The sequence below is a fragment of the Bison bison genome, unplaced genomic scaffold, assembly GCF_000754665.1.
Source record: "Bison bison bison isolate TAMUID 2011002044 unplaced genomic scaffold, Bison_UMD1.0 scf7180017864355, whole genome shotgun sequence".
Lineage (NCBI taxonomy): Eukaryota > Metazoa > Chordata > Mammalia > Artiodactyla > Bovidae > Bison > Bison bison.
Genome location: NW_011494927.1, coordinates 485971 through 494150, shown reverse-complemented (window position 1 = coordinate 494150; position 8180 = coordinate 485971).

Sequence of the window (8180 nt, the reverse complement as noted above, 5' to 3'; positions counted from 1 at the left end):
TTTATGGTTTATGGCCACTTGAGAAAAAGAAAACCGGAGATTCTGTAAACCCAACTCAGTGTTCACTTCTCCAGTCTCAGTTTTTAAAAATAAAAAACTGAAAGGCACGGGAACTGGCAAAAAATGTGTAGGTCACTCAGCCTGCAGTCTAGAAATTATTTATAAATAATAGCAACACAGGGAAACAAGTGAACAAGTAGATCCCAAGTCAGGAGGGGCAGCTTGAGTTCATGACTCAGAGGTGGAAGTGGGATGGGGGATGGGGTTGTTCAGAGCCAGAGCAGACTAGAGAGGATAACATGGAGATAACATGTGTGATAACATGGAGAAAGCGTTTAGGATGCTCCTGACACCTGCAAGTGCTCAATAAACATTTTCTCTTCTCATCTTTCTTTTCTTTTCTCCTCCTCCTCCTCATCTTGCTTGAGTGGAGAACTGGGTTCGGAGGCAAAACAAGTGGGACTGGCCTCCCGGCAGCAGCTCCATGTTGGAAAGAAGAGGGGTGGGAGTGGGCATGGTGATGTTGAATTTGACCTGAGCCCTGTGATCCTGAAAGCAGAGAAGGTTAATAAATCTCCTCACCATTTGCATTGTTCTAGGAAAAGGTTTGCCTCTAAGACCCAGCCTTCCCTATATGACTTAGATGAGGTTCATGGGAACACTTTGTTATCCTATGACAAGGCTAGAACCATCAGTTCAGTTCACTCAGTTGTGTCTGACTCTTTGTGACCCCCATGGACTGCAGCACGCCAGGCTTTTCTGTCCAGTACCAACTCCCAGAGCTTCCTCAAACTCATGTCCATTGAGTCAGTGATCCCATCCAAACATCTCATCCTCTGTCATCCCCTTCGCCTCCTGCCTTCAATCTTCCGAGCATTGGTCTTTTCCAATGAGTCAGTTCTTCGCATCAGGCAGCCAAGATATTGGAGTTTCAGCTTCAGCATCAGTCCAACCAATGAATATTCAGGAATTATTTCCTTCAGGATTGACTGGTTTGATCTCTTTGCAGTTCAAGGGACTCTCGAGAGTCTTCTCCAACACTATAGTTCAAAAGCATCAGTTCTTCAATGCTCAGCCTTCTTTATGGTCCAACTCTCACATCCATACACTACTATTGGAAAAACCATAGCTTTGACTACATGGAACTTTGTCAGCAAAGTAATGTCTCTGCTTATTAATATGCTGTCAAGGTTGGTCATAGCTTTTCTTCCAAAGAGCAAATGTCTTTTAATTTCATGGCTGCAGTCAGCATCTGCAGTGATTTTGGAGCCCAAGAAAATAAAATCTCTCACTGTTTCCACTGTTTCACCCTCTATTTGCCATGGAATGATGGGACCAGATTCCATGATCTTTGTTTCTTGAATGTGGAGTTTTAAGTCCGCTTTTTCACTCTTCTCCTTCACTTTCATCAAGAAGCTCTTTAGTTTTTCTTCACTTTCTACCGTAAGAGTGGTCTCATCTGCATATCTAAGGTTATTGATATTTCTCCTGGCAACCTTGATTCCATCTTGTGCTTCATTCAGCCTGGCGTTTCGCATGATGTACTCTGCATATAAGTTAAATTAGCAGGGTGACAATATACAACCTTGATGTACTCCTTTCCCAATATGGAACCAGTTTGGTGTTCCATGTCCAGTTCTAACTGTTGCTTCTTAACTTGCATACAGATTTCTCAGGAGGCACATATGGTGGTCTGGTATTCCCCTCTCTTGAAGATTTTCCACACTTTGTTGTGATCTACACAGTCAAAGTTTTTGGGGTAATCAATAAAGCAGAAGTAGATTTTTTTCGGAATTCTCTTGCTTTTCCTATGATCCAATGGATGTTGGAAATTTGATCTCTGGTTTCTCTGCCTTTTCTAAATCCAGCTTGAACATCTGGGAGTTCTCAGTTCACATGCTGTTGAAGCCTTGCTTTGAGAATTTTGAGCATTACTTTGCTAGCATGTGAGATGAGTGCAATTGTGCAGTAGTTTGAACATTCTTTGGCATTGCTTTTGTTTGGGGTTGGAATGAAAACTGACCTTTTCCAGTCCTGTAGTCACTGCTGAGTTTTCCAAATTTGCTGGCATTGAATGCAGCACCCTGATGGCATCATCTTTTAGAATTTGAAATAATTCAACTGAAATTCCATCACCTCCACTAGCTTTGTTTGTAGTGATGCTTCCTAAGGCCCATTTGATTTCTCATTCCAAGATGTCTGGCTCTAGGTGAGTGATCACAACATTGTGGTTATCTGGGTCATGAAGATCTTCTTTTGTGTAGTTCTTCCATGTATTCTTGCCACATTTTCTTAATATCATCTGCTTCTGTTAGATCCATATCATTTCTGTTCTTTATTGTGCCCATCTTGCATGAAATGTTCCCTTGATATCTCTAATTTTCTTGAAGAGATCTCTAGTCTTTCCCATTCTATTGTTTTCCTCTATTTGTTTGCACTGATTACTTATCTTTCTTATGTCTCCTTGCTATTCTTTGGAACTCTGCATTCAGATGGATATAGCTTTCCTTTTCTCCTTTGCCTTTAGCTTCTTTTCTTTTCTCAGGCTACTTGTAAGGCCTCCTCAGTCAACCATTTTGCCATTTTGCATTTCATTTTCTTGGGGATGGTCTTGATCACTGCCTCCTGTACAATGTCATGAACATTCGTTTATAGTTATTCAGGCACTCTGTCTATCAGATCTAATCTCTTGAATCTATTTGTCACTTACACAGTATAATCAGGGATTTTATTTAGGTCATATGCGAATGGTCTAGTGGTTTTCCCTACTTTCTTCAGTCTGAATTTTGCAATGAGTTCATGATGTGAACCATAGTTGGCTCCCAGTCTTGTTTTTGCTGACTCTATAGCTCTTTTCCATCTTTGGCTGCAAAGAATATAATCAATGTGATTTCAGTATTGATCATCTGGTGATGTCCACGTGCAGAGTTGTGTAGAGTCTCTTGTGTTGTTGGAAGAGGGTGTTTGCTATGACAAATGCATTCTCTTGGCAAAACTCTGTTAGCCCTTGCCCTGCTTCATTTTGTACTCCAAGGTCAAATTTGCCTGTTCCTCCAGGTATCTCTTGTGTTCCTACTTTTGCATTCCAGTCCCCTAGGATGACAAGGCTAGACATAGACACTCCAAATTCCCAGTTTTGGCTTCAAAAGTCACTAAATGAATTGTTTTGGTCCCATTGATCAATAAGGACAAAATACTGTTAAGCAAACTTTGGTTAAACTTCTCTCGTTTGTTCAGGCCTCTGAACTTTGCCCACCTCCTCAATCTGAGGCAGCATATAGCTCCTCATTATGGTTTCTTTAGTAAAAGAGACTTAGACTCCGGGTAAAACATTCTCTAAACTACTGCATGAGATGCTTTCATCCCACTTCACCACATGGATCTTTCCTAGCCTTGTTTACTCTGCTCTACAAAAGAAAACTCTTTACCCAACTCTCATGAGATGCTTGCTGGCCTTTTGGACAGTGTTCTCCTTATTGCAATAGTCCCTCTCCCCACCTTGCAGTAATCCCATCTTATAAAATCTTACCACTTTTATTTGACAGAATATTGTGGAAGACATCTTTCCATGATGGCCCCTATGATCTCCACTCCTGGGATTCAATTCCTTGTTTAATCCTCTCCCTTTGTCTGTGGACTGGACCTAATCAATCATTCAGTTCAGTCCCTCAATTATGTCAGCCTCTTTGCAACTCCATGGACTGCAGACACCAGGCTTCCCTGTCCATCACCAACTCTCAGAGCTTGCTCAAACTCATATCCATTGAGTCAGTGATGCCATCCTCTTTCATCTTCTTCTCCTCCTGCCTTCAATCCTTTCCAGGTTCAGGGTCTTTTCCAAAGGGTTAGTTCTTCACATCAGGTGGCCAAGGTATTGGAATTTCAGCTTCAGCATCAGTCCTTCCAATGAATATTCAGGACTGATTTCTTTAAGATTGACTGGTTTGATCTCCTTGCAGTCCAAAGGACTTCTTTGCATTCCAAAGAGTCTTCTCCAACACACTTCAAAAGCATCACTTCTTCGGTGCTCAGCTTTCTTTATGGTCCAACTCTCACATCCATCCATGATTAGTGGAAAAACCATAGCTTTGATTAGATGGGCCTTTGTTTGCAAAGTAATGTCTCTGCTTTTTAATATGCTTTTCTTTCAAGAAGCAAGCATCTTTTCATGGCTGCAGTCACCATCTGCAGTGATTTTGGAGCCCAACAAAATAAAGTCTCTCACTGTTTCCACTGTTTCCCCCTCTATTTGCCATGGCGTGATGGGACCAGATGCCATGATCTTCATTTTTTGAATGTTGAGTTTTAAGTCAGCTTTTTCACTTTCTTCTTTCACTTTCATCTAGAGGCTCTTTAGTTCCTCTTTGCTTTCTGCCAGAAGGGCGGTTTCATCTGCATATCGGAGGTTATTGTTATTTCTCCCAGCAGTCTTGATTCCAGCTTGTACTTCATACAGCCTGGCACTTTGCATGATGTACTCTGCAAATAAATTAAATAAGCAGGGCGACAATATACAGCCTCGATGTACTCTTTTTCCAATATGGAACCAGTCTGTTCCATGCTCGTTCTAACTGTTGCTTCTTGACCTGAATACAGATTTCTCAGGAGACAGGGAAAATGGTCTGGTATTCCCACCTCTTGAAGAATTTTCCAGTTTATTGTGATCCACGCAAAGGCTTTGGTGTAGTCAATAAAGCAGAAGTAGATGTTTTTCTGGAAAGTGAAGTCACTCAATTGTGTCTTACTCTTTGCGACCCCGTGGACTGTAGCCTTCCAGGCTCCTCTATCCCTGGGATTTTCCAGGCAAGAATGCTGGAGTGAGTTGTCATTTCCTTCTCCAGGGGTTTTCCTGGAATTCCCTTGCTTTTTCTATCATCCACAGATATTGCCAATTTGGTCTCTGGTTCCTCTGCCTTTCCAATTCCAGCTTCAGCATCTGGAATTCTTTGTTCTGCTGAAGCCTTGCTTGGGAATCTCACTTGGCTCCAAGCTGTTGAAGCCTCGCTTGGAAAATTTTGAGCATAGCTTTGCTAGTGTGAGATGAGTGCAGTTGTGCAGTAGCTTGAATGTTCTTTGGCATTGCCTTTCTTTGGGATTGGAGTGAAAATGACTTTTTCCAGGCCTATGACTACTGCTGAGTTTTCCAAATTTGCTGGCATACTGAGTGCAGCACTTTCCCAGCATTATCTTTTAGGGTTTTAAATAGCTCAACTGGAATTCCATCACCTCCACTAGCTTTGTTCATAGTGATGCTTCCTAAGGCCCACTTGACTTTTCATTCCAAGATCACTCTAGGTGAGTGATCACAACATCGTGGTTATCTGGGTCATTAAGATCTCTAGTGAATAGGATACATGGCAAGTTACTGGATGTCCCTTCTGAGATTAGATTGTGAAAGACTGACTTCTGTCCAGTTTGCACTCTTTAGCTCTTCTTGGTTTGCAGGTTCTGATGAAATAAGCTGCCTTGTTGGGAGCTTTGGAGACCTGTGGAAATACACAAAGAACAGGAAGCTGTAAGTGGCCACTGGCTAAAAGCCAGGGAGGTACTGAGGCCCTAGTCCAATAGGCCTCAAAACACTGAAACCTTCCAACAACCTGGTGAAGAGGATAGCTGTGAGTAAACTTGGAAGTTGATACTTCTCCAGTTGAGCCTTAAGATGGTTACAGAACTGGGTTGCTATGGCCTGAATATTTGTACCCCCCTCAAAATTTATATGTTGAAATTCATCCACTACAAGGTGATGGTATTAGGAAGTAGGGACTTTGAGAGATAATTAAGATTAGTACTCTTATAAAAGAGACTCCAAAGATATTTTTCACTTTCTATGTGTCAACTAAAAGAGATGCACAACTTGAGAGTTGTGAGTTGAGTTTTATTTGGGGCAAAATTAGGACTGCAGCCTGGGAGAGAGCACCTCAGATAGCTCTGAAAGACTTCTCTGAAGAAGCAGTGGGGAAGGTAAATATATATGATTTTGGTGAAGGGGGAGTTCAGTGTAATCAATTGCTTAGTTTACAAACGGTTTTCTGCTAGTCAGGAGGAGCTGATGTTACCATGAAGGGATTTAGTGATTTTCTAGATATGAAGAGATGCAAGGATTGGGATTATGAAATCAGTTCCAGAAAACATCTAACTATTTAAAGACCTGTCCAACAGCCTTTTCTAACTCAATGAAACCATGAGCCATGCTGTGTAGGTTCACCCAAAATGAACGGGTCATGGTGGAGAGTTCTGACAAAACGTGCTCCACTGGAGAAGGGATGGCAAACCACTTCAGTATTCTTGCTTTGAGAATCCCATGAAAAGTATGAAAAGGCAAAAAGATATGACACTGAAAGATGAACTCCCCAAGTTGGTTGGTACCCAAATTGCTACCGGAGAAGAGTGGAGAAATAACTCCAGAAATAATAAAAACACAGAGCCAAAATAAAAACAATGCCCAGTTGTGGATGTGACTGGTGATGGAAGTAAAGTCTGATGCTGTAAAGAGCAACACTGCATAGGAACCTGGAATATTAAGTTCATAAATCAAGGTAAATTAGAAGTGGTCAAACAGGAGATGGCAAGAGTGAACTAAAATGGGCTGGAATGGGAGAATTTAATTCAGATGACCATTATCTCTACTACTGTGGGTGAGAATCTCATAGAAGAAATGCAGTAGCCCTCATAGTCATCAAAATAGTCCGAAACGCAGTACTTAAGTGTAATCTCAGAAATGACAGAATGATCTCTGTCCATTTCCAAGGCAAATCATCCAGTATCACAGTAGTCCAAGTCTATGCCCCAACGAGTAATGCCAAAGAAGCTGAAGTTGACGGCTCTATGAAGACCTACAAGACCTTCTAGAACTAACACCCCAAAAAGATGTCCTTTTCATCATAGGGGAATGCAAAAGTAGAAGTCAAGAGCTACCTGGAGTTAACAGGCAAATTTGGCCTTGGAGTACAAAATTAGGCAGGGCAAAGGCTAACAGAGTTTTGTCAAGTGGACTCACTGGTCATAGCAAACACCCTCTTCCAACAACACAAGAGATGACTCTACACATGAACATCACCATCATAATCATGGTTAATACTGAAATCAGATTGATTACATTATTTGCAGTGAAAGAAGGAGAAGAGCTATAGAGTCAGCAAAAACAAGACCGGGAGCCAACTGTGGCTCACATCATGAATTATTTATTGCAAAATTCAGACTTAAATTGAAGAAAGTAGGGACAACCACTAGACCATTCAGGTATGACCTAAATCAAATCCCTTATGATTATACAGTGTAATCATAATACAGTGTAATACAGTGTAAGTGACAAATAGATTCAAGGGATTAGATCTGATAGAGTGCCTGAAAAACTGTGGATGGAGGTTCATGACATTGTACAGGAGGCAGTGATCAAGAGCATCCCCAAGAAAAAGAAATGCAAAAAGGCAAAATGATTGCCTGACGAGGCCTTACAAATAGCCTGAGAAAAGAAGAGAAGCTAAAGGCAAAGGAGGAAAGGAAAGCTATATCCACCTGAATGCAGAGTTTCAAAGAATAGCAAGGAGAGATAAGAAAGCCTTCCTCAGTGATCAGTGCAAACAAATAGAGGAAAACAATAGAATGGGAAAGACTAGAGATCTCTTCAAGAAAATTAGAGATACCAAGGGAATATTTCATGCAAAGATGGGTGCAATAAAAGAAACTCTATGAACCTAATAGAAGCAGACAATATTAAGAAGAGGTGGCAAGAATACACAGATCAGATCAGATCAGTCGCTCAGTCGTGTCCAACTCTTTGCGACCCCATGAATCGCCGCACGCCAGGCCTCCCTGTCCATCACCAACTCCCAGAGTTCACTCAGACTCACGTCCATCGAGTCAGTGATGCCATTCAGCCATCTCATCCTCTGTCGTCCCCTTCTCCTCCTGCCCCCAATCCCTCCCAGCATCAGAGTCTTTTCCAATGAGTCAACTCTTCACATGAGGTGGCCAAAGTACTGGAGTTTCAGCTTTAGCATCATTCCTTCCAAAGAAATCGCAGGGCTGATCTTCAGAATGGACTGGTTGGATCTCCTTGCAGTCCAAGGGACTCTCAAGAGTCTTCTCTAACACCACAGTTCAAAAGCATCAATTCTTCAGCGCTCAGCCTTCTTCACAGTCCAACTCTCACATCCATATATGACCACAGGAAAAACCCT